General features: G+C 39.3%; 1 pseudogene; it reads right to left on the bottom strand.

Annotated features, from left to right (window-relative positions):
• Positions 1–1,850: 1,850 nt before the first annotated feature.
• Positions 1,851–17,266, bottom strand: LOC118580061 (annotated as a pseudogene).
• Between the last annotated feature and the right edge of the window lie 9,332 nt (positions 17,267–26,598).

Raw genomic sequence — 26,598 nt, 5'->3', positions numbered from 1 at the left:
CACATATAAGCAACAGACAGTCCTCACACAAGATTCAGATCACTAACAGCAGGGATCAATTTTTTTCTATTTTGCTTTTAAAACAATAAAGTAATATATGTACACAAATAGGCAATGCCTGTGAATTCACATGTATGTCAGAACACAGTCCAAGCTATATGCAGAACGGCTGTGCTTCCGAGTCACCTTAAAAACAAAACAAAACATTGATTAGAGTTTAAATACTTTTTTTTTCTCATCTGACCTGGGTTATATAAATTTATTTTCAATTTATCTTCTAGAGGAAATTAAACATATTGTCATACACCTTGGGGTGCTCTGTCTTCATGTCATGTGATTCTTTTTCCTCATTGTACACATTGCCTGCTGTTCATTGATTGTGTCATACTTAAGGTACCAGATCTTTGAACTCCTGTGTTTCATGGAGATCACAATTGAGCAGAAAAGGAAGGTATTTCCCTAAATGTCAAAATTTGTGTTCTGACAGTGGTAGAATGGTGTTTTAATGTGATATTTCTTTACTTCAGTAAATAGAATGATTTTCTCCTCGATTTTGCTTTTCAAGTGGTGACTATGATCAGGCATAATCAGCCTACACAGCAATGAACTCTCAAACCCACGCTGTAGTAGGAAAGATGTAGACACAAATGATCTGGCCACAAGGGCAGACAAAGATCCTCAGCCTCTGGAACCTAATACTAGGCACACATGTTCAGTGGTGCCATTAACTGGAAGTGAGAAAGGCATAGTCTTGTCCACAGTGGAGCCTCATTATTCAATGCAGAAGGAAAAATGACTCAAAATTTATATTTAACCTACTCCTGACAATTCATTAGACACAGTAAGAGTTCCAAGCCGGGCGGTAGTGGCACACACCTTTAACCCCAGCACTCGGGAGGCAGAGGCAGAGGCAGAGGCAGAGGCAGAGGCAGAGGCAGAGGCAGAGGCAGAGGCAGAGGCAGAGGCAGAGGCAGGCAGATCTCTGAGTTCGAAGCCAGCCTGGTCTCCAAAGCGAGTTCCAAGAAAGGCGCAAAGCTACACAGAGAAACCCTGTCTCGGAAAAAAAAAAAAAAAAGTTCCAGAGTTCTAAGGAAAGATATACAATAAAGTGTTAAATAATCAAAAACATAGATTAAGGAAGCCCGGAACACATGTGAAAAGCTAAAACATTTTCTATAAAGTCAGTATTTCATGCTGAAAGCCCTTAGTGAGGGTCTAAGTGAATATGTGCTAACATGGGCACCACTACATAAAGCACCCCCATTACCCCAATATCTGGGCCCAGGGAGAATGGCAAAGATACTCCCTACCCAGTGAGGTGCCTGGTGTGAACACTGACAGTGCAGACAGTGCCTAGAACAGTTTTATCCCCTTCTATGTCTACAGTTTCTACGGCGCGAGGCTATCTAACCCTGCTTCTTTGTTCAGCTGGACCTAGCAACCTGCCTCCATGTTCTACCGTATGCAGTGACCCTGTCCACCTGTACACATACACACACACACACACACACACACACACACACACACACACACACACACGCATAAATGTCCTAGTGATAAACCTTCAGTTTTCTTTGTACAATCTATATTCTTGAGTTTAAGTCATGCTAAGATATCAAATAAGTTAAAAAGTATTAAATATTTCTTTATTTTGCATATGATCATTTTATTCATTAAAATAATGTATATAACTTAACAGGATATAGTAAATTTTGAATGCTTTTATTTAAATTCCACACCCCTCTATATTTTACAAGCTTTGTTTTTCTAATAAGTAATGTTAATAAAAAACAAACATTTGCTTCTTTAAAACAGGCTTAATTCACTTTATTTTTCTTATATAAAAACCCTTACAAGGCAACCACAGCTGGAGCCTGGGTCCTCTGAACAGAAACTGTGGTGTGAGTTTTCACAAGATGGTCAGTGAATTCCTGATAAGGAGACTTGGTGAACACAGTCTCTTTCCAGAGGTCAGGGGTCAGGTAGCTGTAGGTCTTAGAGATGGCATGACAGGTGGCCTTGGTAAGGTGCCCAGGGTGGCAGTGCAGCCCCTGGGTGATGGGTTGCAGGCATCAGTACCTGTACTTTCAGCAGCAGCTTCTTGGGCACAGGAGCAAAGACGATGCCAGAGCCTCTGTGGACAGGGATGAGGCGCACCGACACAGAGCCACAGCGGCCTGTTACTTTGCATGGAACAGTGTGGGGCTTGCCAATCTTGTTCCCCCAGTAGCCTTGCCGTACAGGGACAATGGACAGCTGGACCGAGATGGTGGCTCCTCGGATGGCAGTGGCTGCCTCCTTGGGGCACTTAACACCAAGACTAACATGACCACTATAGCCCTCAATAGTGACAAAAGCCTTTAACCTGGCCTACTGGTCAGCCAGAGTGTGCTTCTGCACTGGCATGATCCTTAAAGCCTCATCCTTTGGGGATGCCCCAGGGAGATTCCTTAATGGGCAGGGAGAACAGGTAGATCTCCTCCAGGGACTTGATCTTCATGTCCTTAAACAGGTGGCCCGGCTGGGTGACCGGGATCCACTCTTTTTATCTTCGGCTTTACTTCCCCGAGCCCTGCTGTCTTGACCAAGACCATGGCCCCTAAAAACCTCTGCCCAGTCCTCCACAAAAGCCCCCACCAGCTCCTAATCCTGGGCCCCAGTCCTCAGGACATTCCTTCTGCACCTGTATCATCTGCGGAGGAGGAGGAGGAGGAGGAGGAGGAGGAGGAGGAGGAGGAGGAGGAGGAGGAGGAGACTAAACATTTGATTCTTGAACCCCTGCAGTGCGATCCAGATCTGTACTGAGTTACACAACTTCATCCTGCAGTCTTCTCTGATTGGTCTCTGGGGACTCCTATGTTTATCAAATGCAGAACAAGCTCTGGTTGCTCTTACTTTTCTTACATATTTTTTTCTTTCTTCTAATATAAAATAAGCTCCAGAAGAATGGCATACCCCTCCATTTGGAGCCTGTGATGTCCCCCAGGCTTAAACCACATACATTTATTTTATTTAGCAGATACTGAAAATGTTCAAATGAATGAATGTCTTCTTGACTCAACTTCCCTATTGTGAAGTGGTAATAATTAACTGGCGGACTTGCTGTAAGAATCCCATTATCTATATCTAAAGGGTAGCCAATATAAATAGACTTCTTTTTCCTGTCTTTGATGTTGATAAACTGTAAGACAAGGGAAACAATGGCAAATTACCTTGTAGAAACAGACATTTCTTAGAATTTATCATGAAGATACAGTTACACTTATTTTTTTTAAGATTTTTTTAATTTATTTAATTTTGTAGTATGTGCATTGGTGTTCTGCCATGGGTGTCAGGTCTGCTGGAACAAGAGTTACAGACAGTTGTGAGCTCTCATGTGTTACAGACAGTTGTGAGCTCTCATGTGGGTGCTGGGAATTGAAGCCAGGTCCTCTGGAAGAACAGTTGGTGCTCTTGACTGCTGAGCCATCTCTCCAGCCCAATTACTCTTATTATTTAAGTTAAACATTGGATAGGAAATTCTGTAAATATCTAATCACTGTGATCAGTGAAAATACCTTACCTATTTGTAAATTAAAATAAAACACCTGATTTGTTGCAAGGGAATGTTTACGTTAACTTTCTAGTTTTTCTTTTCCCCCACACCCATCTCAGCTTACAGGAAGAAATATGTTTTATTTTCTCAGGAAATTTGCTTATGAAATTGTAACTAAAGTCAATTACACAGAGTTATTTCCAATCTACCCATGAAATTTAAATTCTAAGTACAAGAAAAGAGGCCAAATATTCCTTAAACATTTTATACTATTGCTATTAAACCTTGAATTTTTATTGATTTTCCACACATAACTAGGTACTTGTTTTGTTTTGTAAGCTGAGAAAAGAGTCCATTTCCACGCAGGTGGATGGTTTGATAAGGCTTGGGTACCACAGCAAAACCACCTCTTAGGCCTATTTCCTTAGCTCCAGAAAAACCCATACTTTCCCCTATTGGAAAACAAATCATTCCGCAACCCATACAATTTAATCCTGAAGAAAATATCTTCCTATGAATGGCTTCCAGATGTATTAGCAGTCTTGCATTTGTATCTATAAAAATCTATAAGTTTTAAATTGGTATAATGCCATACAGTAATGACTAGCATACAACTTGGATATCATCTACAGTAACAACACTTGGTTCTCAGAGTTACAAAAGTGATGGAACGATACCCAAATTTCAAATCCATGAAGGGTGAAGAACAACTTTATAATCTTGTATATCCTGGTAACTAAATGGAAATTGAACCTACTTGTCCACAGTACAATAAGGAAGAAAATAATACTGCTGGTGGGTATATATCTGGATGTAGAAAAAAGGTTGTGGGCTATTTGTAATTACCTGTGTGATTTGGAAATGCTATTCAGCTGCAGAAACCTTATTCCCTGTGAAATCACATGCCTTTCAATTACACTAGCTGCCTCCCAGTAGGTAGTCAACCCCTGGGTGGGTGGGTGGGTTCTCCTCAGCTGCGGCTGAGCACAACAATGTGAGGAGAGAGGACAAGCTGCTGCTATGTGCACAATTCACTTATGACTTTCTTCCACAAAAGTCACCTCAGTGACTAAGCTGCTAACAAATTCCTCTGTTTTCCTTTTCTGGAAGTTCTCAATTAGCACTGATTCCCCTCCCAGAAAGCCCTGTTGTTTACAACCTGTCCTAAGGCAAACAGTAGCTAACAAGACCACCCATACATTCTGCGGACTGCGGGAGTGTGGGAGAGTTATGCTCATAGAAAGTCTCCTGTGTGTTGTGGTAGGTACTGTGAGAGCACACAATCAGCAAGGGTTCATGACCCTTCCCATCTCTCCATCAGTGGTCACAGTCCCAGTTCACACACACTCACTCACAGAAACTCACCAACTTCTTCAACTCATACATCATTCAAAGTAAGGTGTTTCAGGATCTGAATGAATCACTAGTTTTCATATTACAATAAGCCTAACAGAAGAATTATGAATTACAGGCTGGTCTCTTGTGTATGAAACATTCATTAGTTTGCATATAGCAGAATTCCTGAAAGTGCATGTGTTTTGCATATTTCCTGCACTTATCCAATAATATTCATGCTTTATACATATCCATAGATGCTGTTAGAAGTGGGCAGTTAAAACTAGCTCTTTCTCTTAACAAGTCTAATGTCTTAAAAGCAGTTGGGTTGTAAAATCAGATCAATACAAAACCAACATAAAGATAGAGAGGGAGCAGGGGAAGAAAGAGTATGTGGGGTACCACACAACACAGAATCAGAAGAAAATAAAATAAATTAAAACATCTGCCTATATTCATTCCCAATAAATAAAGGAGATAATATATCCTTGAAAACAAACACTAATCTGCCAAATATGCCAAGACAGTGGTTTCTTTTCCAATGTTACCACTGAACTTAGCAACTGAATTTCTGAAAATATTGCTCGTGCCAGATGGAGACAGGAGTAATACACTTTAACACATCGCTACCCAATTCCCAGCCCAGGACTTTGTCCAAACAGATGTGTGCAACCAGGTAGCTGGCTATCCATCATGGAGTCAAATGTGATTTTCAAAGTTCTTAGATCCCTCTGGCAAGGTCATTGATCCTATTTGGGAAAAGAAATTCCACATGAAGTTGAGAACAACAAAGTCAATTTTCTTTTTCTGCCATTGTCAAGAACAAAGAGCAGATGAATCAGCTCCCCCTGCCTGAGGGTTGCCCATCAAGATGACCATGCAATGATGCAACTCTCTGTGGTACTTGGTGGTTGAGGATTAGGGGTGTGAGAGAGATAGAGACAGAGTGGCAGAGAGACAAACAATGGAGAAAGACAGAACAAGTGAAAGGAGCACTTTGGTGGGACAGCCATCAGGAGCAAGTAGCTAGCATAGAAGCTTTCATGTTAAATTTCTCTTAAATTTTGAGTCAGGAAAATGAAGATGTCAGCTAAAACTACTGTAAATATTACAGAGAAATGGGATTTTAGATTCAGTCCTTACTACTAATACAATCTAATGTGAATTAAGTATGAAGATACTGCCATTTCAAAATGATCAAGTCTCAGCCTGCTTGGTAAAGCACTAATTAAAATATCAAAGACTCTTGATTTTCCATGTATATATTGTCAAAATTCTGTACTTAAATTAGTAAATGCTCCAACTGTTAAAACAGTGATAGTGAAAGCATTGAACAATTTGAAAACAATAACTAATGTCTGATTGACTAAATGATACAGTTCTCTTTGGCCAAAGCATGGGGATTCATTGATGGTTTCACTTTTCTAAAGCAAATTCTGATAATTATAGTATTTACTTCATTATGTCTTTAATATTTCATATAGCTAATGTGTGTGACATCACAGAAAGATGTTGTGTCACCTTGTCTACAATACAGTCTCTTGTAAGATAATTAATTCGCATTTGGTGTCACTAGTAGAGTTATTTTAATGTATTAGTGGCATAGTAAGCATATGATCTTGGAAAGGGCAGAGCCACCCATGAGATAAAATTTAAGATCAATTGTTTAAATTATTTAGTCATTTCAGAGTTATGCCTGTCACAAAAGCTTTGCCACTTTGACATAAATAAAAAATCAGATGAACATGTGGGATGGTGATTCTCACATGAGAAGCAAAGGATGGCAATGGGGTAGAAGTTTGTCTACACAGAAAGAACGGGAGATTGCAGAAGCTGACACAAATACAGGGCTTGTGATATTGCCCCAAGGCCCAGCCCCTAGATCCTGATATATGTGTTAGCTATATTGCCACCATAAAGAGGTAAAAAGCTGACTGACCTACTTACCTACATCTTGTGTTCTGGTGGCAATTGAGCACTACTGTGCCACATGAATGTCAAAATCCTACACAATATGGTCGACATTTTACTTGGTTCCCCATCAATCCAGCAGGAAGACATGTTATATTCTGCGTTGGTTGTGTGGAAGTGATTATTGCTGTTAATTTTGATCTTGTCTTCATTAATTCTAGAACAATATCTACTTCAGGATGCATACTGGAGTACACCAGAAGACCCCAAATGCTGATTCCTGAGTTGCTTCCCATGAACGTTAATTGTATTTGATCTAACACTATATTTTTAAAAAATCTTATGCCCCAATAATTACAATATGATATAAAGATGTTATAGGTTGTTGTTTGCCTCTTTTGGGGGGCCTACCACCCAGATCCCAAATAAATCATACACAGAGGCTGATTATTAATTATGAATGTCTGGTCTTAGCTTGGCTTAGCTTCTAGCCAGCTTTCCTTAAATTAACTTTCCCTATCTTTCTTTTGTCTCTGGGCTTCTCCCATTCTCTTACTTCTGTAAATCCTACCCTTACTCCATGGCTTGCTGTGTAGCTGGGTGGCTGGCGCCTGGAATCCTCCTGCTTCTCTGGCTCTTCTTCTTGATCTCTCTCTCCTCCCAGATTTCTCCTTCTATATATTCTCTCTGCCTGCCTATTCTTTCTCCTGCCTTGCTATTGGCCATTCAGCTCTTTATTATAACATCAGGTGTTTTAGACAGGCACAGTAACACAGCTTCACGGAATTAAACAAATGCAACATAAACAAAAGTAACACATGCTGTGGATACAGCTCTGTATGCCATTAATGTGTTGCTTTGATTGATTGATAAATAAGATCCTGATTGGCCAGTAGCCAGGCAGGAAATATAGTATAGGCTGGATAAAGAGAGAGGAGAATTCTGGAAAGTGGAAGGTTGAATCAGGAGAAGTTGCCAGCTGCTGCTGCTGCTGCCGCTGCCACCATGATAAGTAAAGTGTAAAGTACAGGTAAGCCACAAGCCATGTGTCAACTTATAGATTAATAGAAATTGATTAATTTAAGATATAAGAATTAGATAGCAATAGTCCCGCCATGGCCATACAGTTTATAAGTAATATAATTTTCTGTGTGTTTACTTGGATCTGAGCAGCTGCGGGCCCTGGTGGGACTGTAGAAAACTCTAGCTACAAACACACCTTAAAACAATATTCTAAAACAAAGATTTAGAGCTTCTGTTATAGAAAAATTCTGTTAGACCAGGGCAAATACTTATTCACACAATTATAGGACCCATGAGCTTGGCCATAAGGTACACAAAATTGTCAGGATGCCAGACATGGTAAAATATTCTAACTACTATCTAATCCCAAGTCAATTCTCATTGGAAAATAAAGCTGATCTCTCTTTGAAATTGCATAGAAGATCAGGAATGGGTTATATCAACATAGTAATATGAGGAGAAAAAAATGTTAAGAAGTGCATTCCTGAGAGGTGCTATCAGTATTCTGAATGAATGTTAAGATAGCTTTTAACAATTCAAACAGAAACTTATTCATGAAATATGCTCCTGCCAAATCCATTCCATCTTTAATTAAGAAAGCAATAAATATTTGTTTTAGAGAAATAAAAATAAGTCATTCCTTTTATTATAGTTAATATTTACAAAGAATAAAGTGTCAACTTAAGCAACAATATCTAATATTTATTAATTTATTTTGATCTATATATTTTCTAAAGGATATTCTAGCATAATTTTATGTTTTAACTTAATTAGGGATCACCATTACTTGGCCAGTCATGTACTTGTTTGATTTTAACATGTCATTTTTATATGGCACAAACCTGTATTTCAGAGGCCAGTAGGTAAGGATCAAGATAGTGTACTTGCATGCTTTCATTTTTCCTTTTATGCCCTGAACAATGGAGAAAAATCACATATTTCTAAGGTTGACAAGATATTCTTCTTTTATTTTCTTTTTGCAGAGAAAAATAATTTTTTTTGTTTGTTTTTTGTTTTTTTCGAGACAGGGTTTTTCTGCGTAGCTTTGTGCCTTTCCTGGAACTCTCTTTGGAGACCAGGCTGGCCTTGAACTCACAAAGATCCACCTGCCTCTGCCTCCTGAGTGCTGGGATTAAAGGCATGTGCCACTAACACCTGGCTTGAAAAATAATTTTAATAGGATTATACCGCATAATTGCTAGGTTTTTAACTGGTAAAAGAAAAATTCAGAAATTTTACTCAAATGATAAAAATCTTTATAACATGTGCCAAACTGTGCTTTGGGAGCTGAGGAGCAAGTGGGAAGCTTTTCCTAAGTGTTTATGTTCTATAATTTATTTCGCTGACATGTGGTGGAATGTTTGTCATATGGCCCAAATTGTACTTGTAGTAACATATATATTTGAATAATGACTAACAATTATTTCAGTTGTCAAGAAGTTTATTCTTTTTTTTTTTTTTTTTTTTTTTTTTTTTTTTTGCCAGAGCTGAGGACCGAACCCAGGGCCTTGAGCTTGCTAGGCAAGCGCTCTATCACTGAGCTAAATCCCCAACTCTGAAGTTTATTCTTATTTTGCTTGAAAAGGTGTTCATCATTCAGAATTACGACAAAGGGTGATAAACTAAAAAAAAAAAAAACAAAAAAAAAAACAGGTTTGTATTAAATTCCAAAAATTTAATTTTAAGCAGCTTTTGACTTTCCAAATTTCTCAATAAATTCCCTGCTTCCCTGCAGAAGGCAAAAATGTTTTATTATTGTACTTTAGGTCTGAAATGTCTTTCCAAAGACTCAAGTGCTTCATCCTCTGTCTCTGTTGCAGCAACATTCAGAGATGTGGCCTTTGGGTTTGAGAAGTGTTTGGGGGTATGAGGGTGCTGACCTCACTAACAGATTAACCCTTTAACAGGTTTCAAATATTATGGGCTATTGGGAGGTGATGGAATCTTGGGTCCTGGTTGAAAGGAGTTGGGTCCTTGGGAGTTGCCCTTAGGGCTGAATCTCGGCCACTGCTTCTCACTCCTTTCCTTATTGTGCTACGGGGCCACTCTGCAGAGAGGAGCCTCCTCTCTAACAGGCTCCGCCCACCAGGGCATTCTGTCTTACACAGTGCTGAAAACAGTGGGCACAGCCAACGAAGGGCTGAAACTCAGAGGAAATGAATGTGCCTCTATATAAACCATTTCTCTTAGACATTTTGTTAAAGTGGCAAAAATCTGACTAACACAGGCCTTCATTTAATAACACTAAGTAATTCAAAGCAGTTGAGGCCATGTTTAACTGATGTGGTCCTAAAAGGGTGATGGAACACTGTAGGGAATACTTTTCATGGATACATGGTTTGTACCTTTCATGTTCTCCCAGGCTTGGATGGTAAAAATTGTGTTCTCAGTGTGTTGTACTAATGGGAAGGAGTCAATTAATGACAGGTAGTGGGGCCCAGAGAGGGATGTTTGGCCATTGAAGGGACACCTTCAAAGGTGATATTGGGACTCTAGCTCTTCTTCTCTGGTGCCCTGACATTATGAGGCAAGGTTCTCACTCTTCCACATGGCACCCCACTCTCGTAGCTCAATTGACCACAGACTCCAACTCAATGCAGCCAATTGACCATGGCCTGAAACCAAGACCTCCAATAAGCCCATTTGCTTTTACAATTGATTGACTCAGATATATCACAGTTATGAAAAGTTAATGTCAGCATTACACAGGGATGCTTCCTGACTAAGTCTTAAATGTGTTTACTTTATAATGAGAAATAAAGTAGATATCTTAGAATACCAAATAACAGAAGCATCAAATTACTCTGATAACATGTTTTCTTCTGAATCTAGACTTGACAGTACTGCTTAGTTCCAATGACTGAGTAATCTGTTTCAAGTGGGCATTTTCAGAAAGCCTGATGGATCTAATCCAGTCATGGAAGCACAGTAGTCCTAAGTAGGAAAGACTGCTGTCTGTTCAGCACTGGAGGCTGGGATGAGGAGGAAAGTCTCCATCTATTCTCTAATAGCATCACTGAATCAGAGGCAACTGGCTGTTCTGAGTGTTGGAAACTTGGTCAGGATTTCCTGACCAAGAAGCATACAGTATCAACAAATGTATCAGCAAAGTCAGAGATAAAAGCATATAATTCTTCACCTCATTTGTTTACCCTAAAAAAGCTTTTTAAAGTCCATAATTAGTGAAATGGGTACCAGGAAGTATTTATACCCTGTAAAGCATGTTTGCCCAGTAATTCTTTTTTTTTTATTAAAGCTTTAAAAGTTGTAATTAGTACATGTACTATGCAACATATTTTGGATTTTTAAAGCAATTTTTAATTGATTCTTTGTGGGTTTCACATCACGTGTCCTCAGCACTTGCAACCTCCTCCCCACAAAATTCAAAAGAGAACCAAAAACAAAATCAAATTGGTTGGGTTTTGTTTTGTTTTGTTTTTTTGAGGTTCTATTTTAATTACATTTCTCTCTTCTCTTTCTTCCTGCCTTTAAACCTTCCACATACCCTCCTCTTCTTGGCTTCAAATTCGAGTCCTCTTTCTCCATCAGTTACTATTACATGCATATATGTATTTGCATATGCACATAGTTTCCAAAATATAACCTGTTGAGTCAATATAATGTTACTTGTATATATGATGTTAGGGCAGACTTCTTGACACCAGACCAATTGTTGTGCTCCTCCCTGGGAGCTCTCCCACTCCCACCTTTACTCAGCTGTCTGTAGTTTTTGTTGGATTGAGAACTCATGGGGGTTTTTCCTATCCAGTTTGGAATGTTCACTGGAGTCCTCCTTGTTCGGCTCATGTTTGGGCTCATGTTGGGCTCATGTTTGCTGGTGAGACTTTATGTCCCTGCTGTGGCTATAGAGGCAATCTCACAGAAGAGTGCCTGATCCTCTTACAATTTTCCTTCTCCTCTTTCCCACTATTCCCTGAGCCTTAGGTACAGGAGACTTCAGTGGATGTATCTGTTGCAACTATTGCCCACTAATTCTTACGTTTAAATTCTCAGTGTGACTCAGATCCAGTGGCTGCTGAGGTGGGTGGTGAAAGTGACTGATAGTCAATGAGGTGGCCTTCCCCTTTCCAAGTTCATCCTTATATAATAACCTCCTTCAGATCCCATGCTTGGAGGAATCATGCACAGACACTCTGCACCAAAGAAGGAAGAATCTTTGGAAAAGAAGGTGGGCTGGCAACCTCAGAAAACATTTGTTAAATTACTTATGAAACAATATTTAAAATTCAATCCATATCTAGAAGAATTCATGAACTAGAAAATTCTTGAAATGCAGGCCGAATTGAATACTAGCTCATTCACTACTGAGTGCATAGACATTAGATATGGTATAGCAAAGACATGGCTTGCACATCCCCAAAATGAATTGTATTTTACTTCTATATTATATAAATTTGAAGCAAAGAAAGGAAAAGAATCAGTTAATTATGTTTTAAATATAGTTGGGCTTGGCATTAATTAGAGATGAAGAAGTAAGCCTAAAATACATGTCTCTTTTGAAGCCACCACAAATTATTTTAATTGCAAACTTAGTCCTATTTAATAGCATCTGAAATTAGCACTTTGTTATCTGAGGTTTGTACATACAAGAGAATCTGGTGAAAAGGGAGCTGGATCCATCAAAAGGCACTTATCTGCTAAGGAAGATGTTCTAAATGCCACAGTGTACCTACTGCTGTGCTTTGGATGAGAACACACTACATACATTTTCCTGGCTTTGAATTCTGTTGCAATATAGCAATAAAAGTAATATGGTGTGCTAAATTTTTAAATGTATTTGATAGATACAAAATACCTTCAACTGAAAGTTTCTCCATCACTAATGAAAACGATTTCTCTTCTCCTAGAGCAATACTGAAGCTAAGATAAAGATTAAACTAATAGTGCACATGCCTTTGAGAAAGAGTTAGTGAGGAGTTCATATTTTTGAGGTATAAAAAGGAAAGCTCCACATCAATTACAGTCTGCAAAACTGCACATTTGCTTTAATGAACTGCCATTCATATTTGGCTGCTCTGAGGCTTTGTTCCCGGAAGAAGCCTGTGATCGCTCGTTTCCAATTAGTGAGCCCTGTCTTCTTTGGTAAGAGGTGGCCACCACATCATAGCCTTTGAGTTTTCAGGCTCAATTAAAACAGAGATAGTAAGTCTTGGCTCAAAATCAAGGCTGCGACCCCTACAACCATCACATCTACTTTAATCGGCTTCAGCTCTGTTCCTTGACAAATCCTCTGAACAACATAATTGCCCCTTCCGATTTCACTCCCATACACCTATGCGCAGTTCCCAGGGGAATCAGACCAGAGGTGCCACAAATGTTGTACGTTAGAAGCAAAACAAAATTACATATTTACAAAAAAATTAACAAAAAATTACAAGTACAATTTTTGTTGAAGATATAATACACAAATATCCTTTTAAAGTTCTATGAATTTAATGACGTCCTTTCAAAATGAAGACAACTTGCTAAAATAGCTAAAAATCATCCTGGCCACACTTAAGTTATATTGTATCATTCAAGGTAAAATATTGGTGAGTGTTATTTAAAAATGTAAACATGAAATCTGGACAGCTGTATGCACAGTCGGCATAAGATTTTTGTCTCAGGAACTACTGGAGTATGTACTGTAGGAAAACCAGTCCTTCCAAATGCTTTTAGGTCTTATAAAATAAGGGTTTCAACTCCCATTAACCAATTATATGTATTTCCAATAACTGTCATGCTATTTTGATCCAAATCTCTTCAAAGCTGTCAAAATCTCCTCCAGGCATTCCGTGTAAATGTACCACAGCTTCAAGGTCAGGATGATCTCAGCTTCTAGTATTTCTACTGGTATTTTCTTCTTTAAAGGTTTGGATTTCATAAAACACAAAGAACAAAACCTTGATGTGTTTGTTGTTCAGTACCACTTATGCTATGTACTTTCTTGGAGAGTGACTATTGCAATAAATGTACAGCCTTGCTCTGGCTGCAACAAAAGAGAAGAAAACCAACAAAAACCTAACCTTATCCTAAGTGGAAAAAAAGATTAATGAAGTAAAATCGGATTGCACGGCAAATTAACTAGACATTCTACAACAAGTTATAATGAAGTGGAAATATGATGTTTTACCTGCATCTGTTAAGACTTTTTTTTTTTTTATCAGAAGAGCTATGGAATGGAAAGGACAAATCAAACCTTATTTCAATAATTAATTAGTATCAGTCCCACATTTTTCTTTGTTTGTGTATATGGGCTTTTTCCTTTATGAGTACATACAATAAGCAAAAAACAAATATCTATTTTCCCATGCAGTGTTTGCTTTTTCCCTTGAAACAACCTCTATTGCCAGCAGAAGCTGTGCTGACTGAATTGTGTTCTACCCTAGCCCAGGCAGAAAGGACATTATTAAATTAAGCAGCAACCTTGGTCAGAACCAGGTGAGGATGCTGGCTCAATCTGTGCACCCCCATCCACACACTCCTCATCCTCCTTTCTTCCTCCTCCCTTCCTCCTCCCTTCCTCCTCCTTTCCTCCTCCTTTCCTCCTCCCTTCCTCCTCCCTTCCTCCTCCTTTCCTCCTCCCTTCCTCCTCCCTTCCTCCTCCCTTCCTCCTCCTTTCCTCCTCCCTTCCTCCTCCCTTCCTCCTCCCTTCCTCCTCCCTTCCTCCTCTCTTCCTCCTCCCCTCTAGGCAGCTTAGCTGAGGCATCCAGGGAAACCAGCCCGGCAGGTGTCTGAAAACTGAACAAAGGGCTTCACTTAGGCAAGAAAAAGAAGGTTCTGCCCAACTACGTGGGCAGTTAAGCAGGGCTTGGATACTTTTTTAACCAATTATTTAAAACCCTGGCACCAGATATCAAGGGAAATAGCTGAAAATCATCTAATATATAAGACTCCACAGTTTCAGTTGTTAATTTTAAGAGCATTTTCCTTCTTTGATTTTCTGGCACTCTGATTTATAAATAGTCACACTGGCTCCACAACCTTTCTCCTTTAAAGCAAAGCCTGCTTTCTTTTAAAAAGTATAACTTCTTTCTCAATAAGCACTTAAGTAGGTGTGTTTAACATTGTTAGCTAGAAACAAGAAACAAACTTTTTTTTACTTTATGATCCACTTTTTCCAACTTATTTTTACCCTGTCAAAATCCCAGGGTTAATACTAGCCTCCTTAGGAAGAAGTGGGTATTTCAAATAAAGACAAGGAAAAGCTTCAGAGTAGAAATGATACTCAGCAAATCTTAACAAATACGTGTTTTATCATTCAGTTGTAGAGTTGTCAAGGGATAATGTTTAGTTATGTGACTGAAGATGATACATCAGTATTATGTAAACTTTTAAAAATTATGTATTGTGAAGGGGTTACAACAGAGAGAATGCACATACTACAATGATGAGGCAATTTGTTCTGATATCTCCCACACATAATTGAATATTCAACACCAATGCAATAGTGTGTTGAAGCAGAAACAGGGCTCTCTCTCAACCAGCCCACTGTGATTTATCTCTGTCACAGATGCTAGGAGTGCTTGAGAGAGTTTGTTTTCACTCATTCCTTCCAGTGAATCTTTAATACTTAATTTAGAAATAAAACTAAGGATGTGTAATCATAGGCGTGACCTAAGTGTGCCTTGGATGTTCACACAGTGTGTAATAAGTAGTATCTCATGTGATCTATACAAAAGAGCTAGCTATAGCCAGAGAAATGTGTCTGTTCCACAGAACATTCAACTTCCCAGAACACATTTTAGCCTTTGACTGCAAGAATAAAGGAACACACTTCTTCAGTGTTCCTAAAGCAGCCCGACCTCATGCTTTCAGGGTCTACAAGCCCATGCATTTAAACTGCACATCTGCATCTTTGGAGAAAGACATCAGCCATAGCTTTGGTAGTCCAAAATCATGTGTTTTTGCAGCTGCCTCATGCTAGACAGAGCATGAAAGCCTCTGCTCTCTGGCCTTCATGCACTCCATACAAGTTGAGTTTGCAAAGCAGTGAAGAAATGTCACTTTAGGAGCTGGGACTCATCTCCACAACTGTGAAACCTTCTCTTCACCCACAAGTTTTAGAAAGGGGAAGAATATTCACATTTTTTTAATTTCCCTGTAAATTATAAACCCAGAAACAATGCTTTTGCTACATTTCTTCAAAAGACGCCAATCACTAAGTAAAATTTTTGCAATGTATTAGCTACAGACATCTCCCTACTCCTTTTTTGAGAAATCAGATATTTTTTTGCCTAGTCACAACCTTTGTGCTAGAGAATGGGGTAAAGATTAGAGAGAGGATAGAAAAAGCCTAAACCAGCCAATTTTCCATAAATAGAAGAGATGGAAAAGAAAAGTCATGGATAAGGAAGAGAGAACAAAAGGATGAAGGGACTGTCTTTAGAGAGCAGACTCCGCTCAGCGCCACACCCTGCACACACACAGGGTGCAGAAGGATGCCCGTACATAGGCATGCAGTGAAAGTGAGAGTTCAAGTTTCTGAAACACAGGCAGACCAACGCCAGAATACACATTTTAGTTTGATGTGAGATGAATGAGAACAAGTCTGTGCAGTGAGGATCGCGGTGGAAAAGAATGGGTCTGGATGATGAGAAAAACAGAGTAGATAATTCCATTCGAGGTTGGCAATTCCCAAAGTTACCTTTTTTGTTAGAGACAGGGGGACACGAAGGGGGAAGTGTGGGCAATGAGAAAAGAGCATCTATAGGAGGAACAAAAATATAAAGAAACCACGTGGGAAAAAAGGCAAACACATTAGGAAAGTTGGGAGTTTGGGGTTAGGACAGATACAAGTCTCCATGTAAGAGGTCACAGGACGAGAAAGCTTGTGGGAAACAGCAAGGACTGGACTGAAATTGGAGAAAGCGAATTAAAAGTGTGGTTTTTACATTTTTATTATTATTTTTCTTAAATATCTCCATTGGCCCAGAAGTAAGAGGAAGCAAGTAAGAGAATTGATAAAGCAGAGGCTAGGAAAGCAAAAAACAAACAAACAAACAAACAACAAACAACAAACAAACCCAGGGAGTTTGCAGAGACTGGACATCTGTGGTTGATGAAATGGAGAGAAACAGCCTGGCTGCCTGGAAAAGCGGGAGAGAGCTGAATATTGGTTTTAGTCTGACCTCATCACAAAGTAATTTCATCTTCTTAGAAGTGATTTGATCTTAGAAGTGATTTAATCTTAGACGTGATTAACCTTCTCAGTTTGCTCCATTTCGTATTCATACCACAAAGAAACTGCCAGATAGGACTTTATAAAAAGACTCAGTTTACTGATTTATATAAAGAACAAAATAGTCAGCTATTATGCTCATGACTAACGTGACAGCGTTCCTTCCCTTCCTCAGTGATGTCCAGACATCTCTGTTGTGCAGACACTAACACTGCCTGTGGTCCCCGGCAAGCTCCACCCTTCAGCTCTGCTACCTCTATCACAGAGCTCTGATCAGCCATTGTCCTCACCAGTGTCTAAGGCCTTGCTCCTAGCACGCTGAAGCTTCCCCACTTCATTGCTTATTTCCTCATAAATATCTGTCTTGCCTGGGCTTCAACTTATCAACTCTAATAATACATATAAATATACATATACATGTCTTCCCAGATAGGAATTTCTGTGGTGATATTGTGTTCCCCAAAATATTGTGTACCCTAATAAATTTATCTGGGGTCACAGAACAGAACAGCCACTAGATATAGAGGCCAGAAAAATGGTTGCACACATGCCTTTAATCCTAGCATTCCAGAGGTTCACCTGGATCTCGGTGGGTTCAAGGCCATACTGGAAACAGCCAAGCATGGTAACAAGAGCCTTTAATTCCAGGAAGTGATGGCAGAAAGCAGAAAGGTATACAAGGCGTGAGGACCAGGAACTAAGCTGGTTAAGCTTTTTGGCTTTTGAGCAGCACAGTTCAGCTGAGAGACATCCAGTCTGAGGAAACAGGATCAGCTGAGGAATTGGTGAGGTGAGGTGGCTGTGGCTTGTTCTGCTTCTCTGATCTTCCAGCATTCACCCCAATATCTGGTATCAGGCTTGATTTTATTAATAAGACCTGTTAAGATTTGTGCTACAACTTAACTTTTCTTATATTTTCTGCAAAACTGCAAATAGTTTTAGCATGAATTGGACTTTCCAGCCAGTGAATTCCAAGGTCTATGACAGTGTTTCTCAACCTGTGGGCCATGACCCTTTTGGGGAAGTCCAATGACTGTTTTACAGGGGTCACTTAAGACCATCAGAAAACAGATATTTACATTATGATTCATAACAGTGATGAAGTTACAGTTATGAAGCAGCAAGGAGATACATTTACAGTTGGGGGTCACCTAGAGTCTCAGCGTCAGGAAAGTTGAGATCCCCTGCTCTAAAGTGACAGCCGGGCACCAAACACTAACACCAGAGCTGTCTCTAAGTGGAGCCACACTAAGTCATTGTCCATTCCCAGAAGTGCCCTGGTTCCTCATGTCTCTGTATCTTTTCCGGGGTGTTTATTGTTTTCTTGTCTTGTTGATGAATTTCTCAGGACACATACAGAACCCTGAAATTCTTCATCCAGAGCTGGGGAAATAGTTTAGCTGGGAATACCTAGCTGGTCAAGAATGAAGATCTGAGTCTGCTCTCCAGCACCCATGTAAACAGCCAGATTTGTCTGTGTACTTTTAACTGCAGTGCTGGGAATGTGGGAACAGTGGTTATCTGGGGTTTGCTGGACATCCAGTTAGCCTAGGAAGTGATTCCAAATCCAGAGATAACCTTTCTCAAAAAACAATGGAGGGGTGTCTTGGGAACAACTCCCGAGGTTGGCCTCTGGCCTCCAAAAGCATCCAAACACATGAATATACAATGCATGCAGATACACACACACACACACACACACACACACACACACACACACACTCACACACACACACACAGGGAGGGGGGAGACAGAGACAGAGAGAGACAGAGACAGAGATTATATCTCTCTTCTTAGACTGAATAATATCACTGGGTAGTGGTGGTGCATGCACTGGGGAGGCAGAGGAAGGTGGATTGCTGTGGGATGTTCTGCATGTTAAATGTGTTGCCCTGACAGGTTAATAAATAAAACACTGATTGGCCAGTAGCCAGGCAGGAAGTATAGGTGGGAGAAGGAGAGAGGAGAATTCTGGGAACAGGAAGGCTGGGGCAGAGGAGATGCTGCCAGCTACTGCCAAGAGAAGATGTTAAGATACTGGTAAGCTACGAGCCACGTGGCAACTTATAGATTAATAAAAATGGGTTAATTTAAGATATAAGAACAGTTAGCAAGAAGCCTGCCATGGCCATAGAGTTTATAAGAAATATAAGTCTCTGTGTGTTTATTTGGTTGGGTTTGAGCAGCTGTGGGACTGGCAGGTGAGAGAGATTTGTCCTGACCATGGGCCAGGCAGGACTGGAGAAAACTTTAGCTACAGGCAGATCTCTGTGAGTTCGAGGCCAGCCTGGGCTACAGAGTGAGTTCCAGGGAAGGAGCAAAGCTACACAGAGAAACCCTGTCTTGAAAAAAAAAAGAAAAGAAAAATATCTGCAATAAATGCCATAGCTCTGAGAATAGCACACATTATTATGTCTTACTGTTATTTGTTATTATCATTAGACCTTACTAAAGTATTTGAAATTTGGGTATATTCATATTAGTTTCCATATGCATAGAACCTAAGGTGGAACAATCCGCCATAGTAATAACTACTTCATTGAAGATGTGATACTATATGCCAGATACAACTTACCTGAAGGCAACGAGCAGACACATCTTTTTTAAGTGTACCAGCCATTTTACATAAGATGAATCTGAGACATGGAGGCAAGTGACAAAAGTTCCCCCAAGGTCATTGTCATTGGCACTCTTCCTGAAGAGGTGTGCACAAATGTTTACTCACCTCAGATAGGGAACCAGCTATCAAGCAGTACAGATACCACCAAAGTCCAATTGGGTGAACCAATAAACTTCATTGAGATAACTTGCAGGAATATGGGCAAGAGGACACATACAGGACTAGAAATGACTCAGATAGGTACATGACCAAAGTCCTTCCCAGCATGGGAAACAGCTCAACAAAGCTTGAGATCTGAAGCATACTACACAACCTAAAGGCTCTGCAACAGGTTGGAGTGTGTCTTTTCCAGAGAGCTCAGCTGGTCTATGTCTCTTCGAGGTAGCTCAGCTTGTCTCGGTGACTTTCAGCAGTCCTTATAACATATATGTTTAAGGATGGAGGAGTCTAATGTATCTGGTCAGCTTCAGGGACTTCCTTCCAAGTTATTTTTTAAAACTATTTGAGTATCTACTATTTACTATTTTAATTAGCCCCTGAGCTTAACTAGTTTCCCTGAAGAATGGAATGTTTTACTTCCTCTTAGAACATCCTGTGCCTTAAGGAACTTCCTGGATGCAGGGAAGGCATCACTCCTCTTTAACGTCCTATGTGATAATGAGCTTCCCTCCAGGACAGAGGGTTTATCTTGGATACAATTGCCACTTAACTATCACAGATATATTCAGGACAGAGAAATGAATGAGGTGATCTAACCTAGCCACTCATTTCTAAATCCCGCACAAGCCTCCCAAACCCAGACCTTGCCTTGTTCTCATTAATTGCTTGGGTGACAAAATAGTGAATTACCCATATTTAGAGAGCCTTATATTATAAGTTCAGGCCTTATATTCACTGCCTTTAGTACTGCCAAGATGATTTCCTTCTTCAGAAAAATTTCTCATCCACATTCTGTGTAGAAATAAGCTCCCAAACCATCATGCACTAGAGAGCTCTCATTCATGTACACATTTATTATCAACTACAGCTCTCCTTTCAAGTCATTAGAAAATAGGGACTCTCAAGAAATGGACTGGCAAGCCAGCTACTTCTGTCTCACTTAGCCTGATCTCTCACCAGCGGGGCTCTTTGGAAACAAACACTTGGCAATAGAATCAATGTTGGTTTTTCTCATTCTTTCCTCCCTCTTTATCAAGCATGATGTAAGTTCACCTAAATTCCTCAACACCTGCCATTAAACCACTAAGACCTGTGGGAATGGGACCGAATGAGAAGATCCAATGTATAGGACAGTGTTGGCAGGAGACTTGAAAATAAGCTTAAGGCAGACCGTGGTAATAGGGGCACAGATATTAAGGAATCAATCCTTTCTGTCATCAGGACTAGACTGCAAACTACAACTTAAGAAATGTATACAAATATCATTTTTATAATACAGAAACCATTTACAGGGTTAAATGGTATAGAAGTTATTGTTGAGTTCATGTAACCAATTCTAAAGCCAATATAGGATTGCTTTTTGATAACAACAAATTCGCCAGTTGACATTCTGGGTTATTGGTCAGTCACAGGCACCAGATTTAGAGAGCAAGCTGGAATGTTTCCAGCATTGCTGGCTGGTCCCCAACAGAATGTTGCCTTACTCTGTCTCACACTCTATGAGTATGAGGCATGAGGTGAATGGTGAACCTATCAGCCATATGACTAACACCCTCTTCTACAGTGTGCCTATAAACACAATGTTTTCATTGCAGTGAGCAGACATACCAGTTCCTTTTTTTTTTTTTTTTTAGAAACACCTGGACTTTTTAATACTTTTAGAGCCTGTGTATCAATATTCAAAATTTCAATAAAGGCTTAATAATGAAGACCTCTCCAGTAGTTCTTATTAATCATTTTTTTTTCTGTGTTGTAAATCATAGTCTTTCCTTGGAGAGTCCTGAAGACAATCTCCACTAGGATACATTAAAATAACAATAGGTAGCATTCAGATTCAACCCCACAAGGCAAAATACACACATCTTTATCCCATTGTTTATACAACTTATAACAACAAATATATTAAAATTATATAGAAAATAACCTAAATTTGCATTATTGTTCACTTGGTAGAACAAACACAGTACTAGAAGATTGTTAGACTTTTGTTTCACGTTTTATTTTATCTTATTTTTTTTTTTAAAAAAACCATGTTTAAAGATGAATGCTCAGGCTTTTCCAACAAGCTAACATGGACAAGATAAATAAAAACAGAAATTTAGTTCTCACAATTTCTGATCCTAGAAAATCCAAGATCCAAGACCAAAGATGTCAGCTAATGGATTTCCCAGTGAAGGATATCTTCCTGGCCTCAAATATCTCCTTGAGAGAGCCTCACATAACATAGAAACTGAGCAAGCTCTCATCTCTTCTACAAATCCCATCAAGACCCCACACTGCCTTGATATTTTCTTACTCTAAATATTTTCACACTGCAGACCTAGGACTTTTATATATGAATTTGGAGTATACCATTCAGTCTACTGCTGACACTTATATAAATCATTAAGCTCCCTGTTATCTAAGATACTGAGGGCATGAGGACCTTCAAGAAAGACAAGAAATGTGTGTGTGTGTGTGTGTGTGTGTGTGTGTGTGTGTGTGTGTACATTCGTTCTATTATTGAATACACTATATCATTTTTCCCACAGAATCTTTAAAAGAAATGCTCAAAAGCATCATTCAGATGTATCATACAGATGACTCATGGTTTCTCTTTGAGAAATTAAGAATCCAATTTATCTAGATTTCCAATGTCAACTTGATCAATAATGTTAGCTCAAGGTCCTGTCAGTGCTGTGCATTTATTGACTCAAGTCACTGTTCATTCTTCAATGTGTGTTCATACCTGTTTCTCTAACACAGTGGGCCTTTGTGTCTGTGTTCTCACATTTGTGTATGTTCAGGTCACTGCTCTCAGTTACCAAGCTTTTGCCAACAAGAAAAAGAACTAGAGGACCCAGGAATGTATTTCCATCAGTAACTAACATGTGATCAGCTTATGAGTATAAAAGGCCAAATCCCTTTCCTTGATCATACACGTCTAGTACTTAATTTGTATCCTGTAGTATCTCACAGGAAGGTAGGATATTAAAGCTTTTTTTGTCTGTGGTCACATCTGTATCTGTCATTTATCATTTTCTTGAACTGATCCTCCCACTTGACCTGCTTCTCCTGGAAGATTTCCTGATGATTCATTTGCACATCCTGATGCATGCCGCAGTCTCCCTTAGTGCATTTCCTGTTGCTATAAGGGAATGCTCAAAGATGAGCACTCAGAAGAGAAATCTGTTGTGCTCATGATAGTGGAGGCCTAAGTCCAGGAATGCTGTCTGGTCTGTCTCCAGGCAGGCCTCTTTGCTGGGTCACAACATGGATCTATAGGGAATCAGTGAACACTCATGTGTGTGGCTTTAGTTTATAGTCCATTCTTCTGAGAGTGGATTAACTTGGCTACCTAGAAAACTCCTGTAAACTTGTCCAAGGGCAGATGCCCCAGTGACCTAACCATTGACTCTAGGCCTTAAAGACTAAAATCTTAAAGAACATCTTAAAGATTCTTCTACCTTTAACCCTGTCATTTTGCTGATCAAGACTCCAGTATTTGGATGTGGTGGAGACAAAGCACATTGCAGTCTTAGCAGGATCTTCTGGAAAATACAGCCTACCACAGAAGTTAAGATCGCACAGCCAACATCAATAAAGAGAGAAAATAGAAAGGATAGTGTACCATACACTATATGCTACTGTCTTTTAGACTTACATCCTTATGAGTGTTTTTTTGTTGTTAATTTGAAAATTATTCCTCCAGTCTCTGCTTCAGTCTCTTACCCCCTGCACTTTGTAAGATGCTTTGTCTCATATGACACCCAATCTTTTACTAACATTCCACAGTAGATTCCAAAGCACATTCCCTGAATTGATGGCAATGCAGTTGGGACACAGAGAAATGTAAATCTGCAACTTTTAATCCACTAAGTACAGACACTTGAAAAGCATGGGATGACAACACCATCAGCATAAGAAAATGGACAGATACAACAAAATAGAGGCAGTATAGCGGAGGTCATTTAACGGAAGAGCTGAGGAGAGAATGTCATAGGAAAGACTCAGGGGTTTCAGATCCTCCAGTGCATCCCGTGTGGCTCTGCCCATTCTTCACAAGGCTTAGCAGTGAGAGGTCCATCTGCTGCACTCTATTACCTTGTCTCCTGTTGAGTTAGGCATTGAACCATTTCTAGTTGCATTTGGAGACTGCTTTTAGTTAGTCACACATGAAAATATTCAAGGAACAGATCAGTCAATATGGCCAGGGAAGAGACTGAGGAGTACAAAGAATTTCCAATATGAGCAGAAAGTCTTAGACTGATATCAATAATTGAAAATTGCATCTAGGAAGATAATTCAGTTTTTCCTTAGATCTAGTAACTGGTGCTCCATCACCTCTCTCATCCTACTACCTTGAAGTCTACATTTTCTCAGTTTCCTAATGTATCTTTGTATGTTCTTTTCTCTCTCACACATACCAGTCACTCCCTAGCAGAATTTGCTTGCTTAGTTTTCCCACAAATTATTGTATTGTTAAGAACTTTCTCATTCAGTGTGCTTTCCTTTAGTGCCTTATAGATTTAAGTGTACTTTATGAAATTTCAGGAAACATTGATAATATTATAAAAAAAAAAAATTATCTGACACTTCTTGAGGGAGAGCTCATTTCTTCAGGGAAGTGATTTCTGGTAGGTTGCCTATGCTCCAATGGGTGGTCCTACAGCCACGCATATATAGAAAACACTGATGGACACAGTGGGTGATGTAAAAAGGACATGATATTGGGAAAGGATTTGGCAGGAGTTGAGAGGAGGCAGTGACTGGGTGGTAAGTGATACAATCAGAACACACTGAATATATTCATGAAATTCTCAAGAACAAACAGAAGATCTCACTAAGACCTGGAATGCTAAGTACTTCATGGCTATTTGAAGACGTAGACAGTCAGTCTTGCTTTTAAGACTTCCCGTTACTCAATATCTATAAGACAACCAGAAATTGAATTTTAAATGAAAATATGGTTATTATAAATGTTCTATCAAAAATAGTTCACACATTTTTCTAGAAAAAGTATTTAAACTAATTTTTAAAAATCTACACTTCAAAGTTATTTTTGTTTAATTGCATTGTGAATTATGAAACCACTTTCTGTACTAATTAAAAGACTGTCATCCAACATTTCATGAACTGTATCAAACAACAAAATTAACTCAGTAAAAACAGAAAACTGAAAAAGTTTATCTTTTACTGATCTTTCCTGCATGAACCTTTGCCAGCTTTCTTGTTTGAGGGAATTCAAACCACGGAGACATTTACTTCCTGCACTGACATTCGGTGAGCCCACCTCAGAGACTTAAAGCAATGATATCCACAAAGTGTTTACAGCAGATGGGGAGAGAGAAACTGTTGAAAAGGTGAAACTCAAAGGCAACATCTCTCTGTGGAGAGTGGCTAATTCCTTGAAAGCTCAGACATTTCTGCTGCTTGAGTACTAGTCAAAGGAGAAGGAAATTCTGAATTGTCACATTACTCACCAAGTTAGTAATTCTAGGAATCTGGAGAGTACATTTACGAGGGGCTAGCCACATTCTGAGAAGCAGGTGGCATGTTTAATGAATTTAAACAGTGTGTGTAATGTATGGACATCTGGTTGCTTATGGTAGTGTGAGCTTTTAAAGTTATCTCTTAATGGAGTTATATATAAGGTGAAAATAAGGTTTCTCCTGAACTTTCAGTCCTGCAATTCTATATTCTTTCTTCCTGTCCCCTCACACTATGCCTTCCTCATACCCATACTTTCTGGCTGCTTAGTTTCTATGCTTTCGTCATATCATGGATCCAACTCCCAACTCTCTACCTGCTGCCTAATGCCTTTTGTCAGTAATTGCAAATGGATCAGGTGGTCCATCAGCTTCACTGAGAACTCTCTACAGGAACCACGCTCTGCTGGTCACATACTCTGTTCCAAACCTCTTTCTCTCTCTCTCTCTCTCTCTCTCTCTCTCTCTCTCTCTCTCTCTCTCTCTCTGTCTCTCTCTCTCTCTCTCATTGTCTTGTATTTGCGGGGTACATCATCTGACAGCTCTATGAAATGGCTCATGAAAGTGATGTCCTTGATGACTGCATTTTTGGACTATGTTTATTCTTTCCCTTGGGTTAATTAATAATTTGACTTTATGAAGAATTCAACATCAGAAATAATTTCTCTCTGAGTTTTGAAGATAATTTCTGTTGTCTCCTGCATCTGGGGTTGAATCTATAGGGAAAACAAACAAAACAACTTTGAACTCTGAAAAGTTTGTATTATTTATTTTCCCTGGTATCCCGAAGAATTTATCTTTCTAAATGTTACACTGAAAATTTTTGCTTAGAACTTTGGTGAACTTGGCTATCTGGGTACAGCATATTCCTTCCAGTATGAGGAGGAAACCTCCTTCAGTGACTTTGTGGTAACTACTGTAACACATGTCATGCCTTCCTTCTACATTTCCTCCTCTTTGAACTTTTCACTTGGCCTTCATTTTTCATGTTTTCTCACTTTCTTTCAGTTCTTTTCCACACTTATGGACTATCTCATCAATTTTAATTTTTAAAACAGCCCCGGGGATATTAGTCTTCTTTTATTATAAAATTCAAGGAGCTGTTTGCTTTTCAGCTCCTGTTTGAAACACCAAGTTGCACTTGGTTCCTGGATGTTGTAGCTTCTCCAAGTTTTATGAAGTCCTTTCTTCTAACAGAATGGATTCTGCTTCCTCTGAATTCCTCTATTCAAATTATTTTATCTCTGGATTTTATTTTAGAAAGCTCTCTCAATTTTCCATCCATCTGGAGATACATGCTCATGGTTAAGAAGGGCTTAAGAACATTGGTTTTGAAAACCCGGGGTCAAGACCTGACAATGGAAA

Source organism: Onychomys torridus, chromosome 3 (genome assembly GCF_903995425.1).
Source record: "Onychomys torridus chromosome 3, mOncTor1.1, whole genome shotgun sequence".
Classification (NCBI taxonomy): Eukaryota; Metazoa; Chordata; class Mammalia; order Rodentia; family Cricetidae; genus Onychomys; species Onychomys torridus.
The sequence above is the reverse complement of the archived record's forward strand: the minus strand, read 5'-3'. Positions and strand labels throughout refer to the sequence as shown.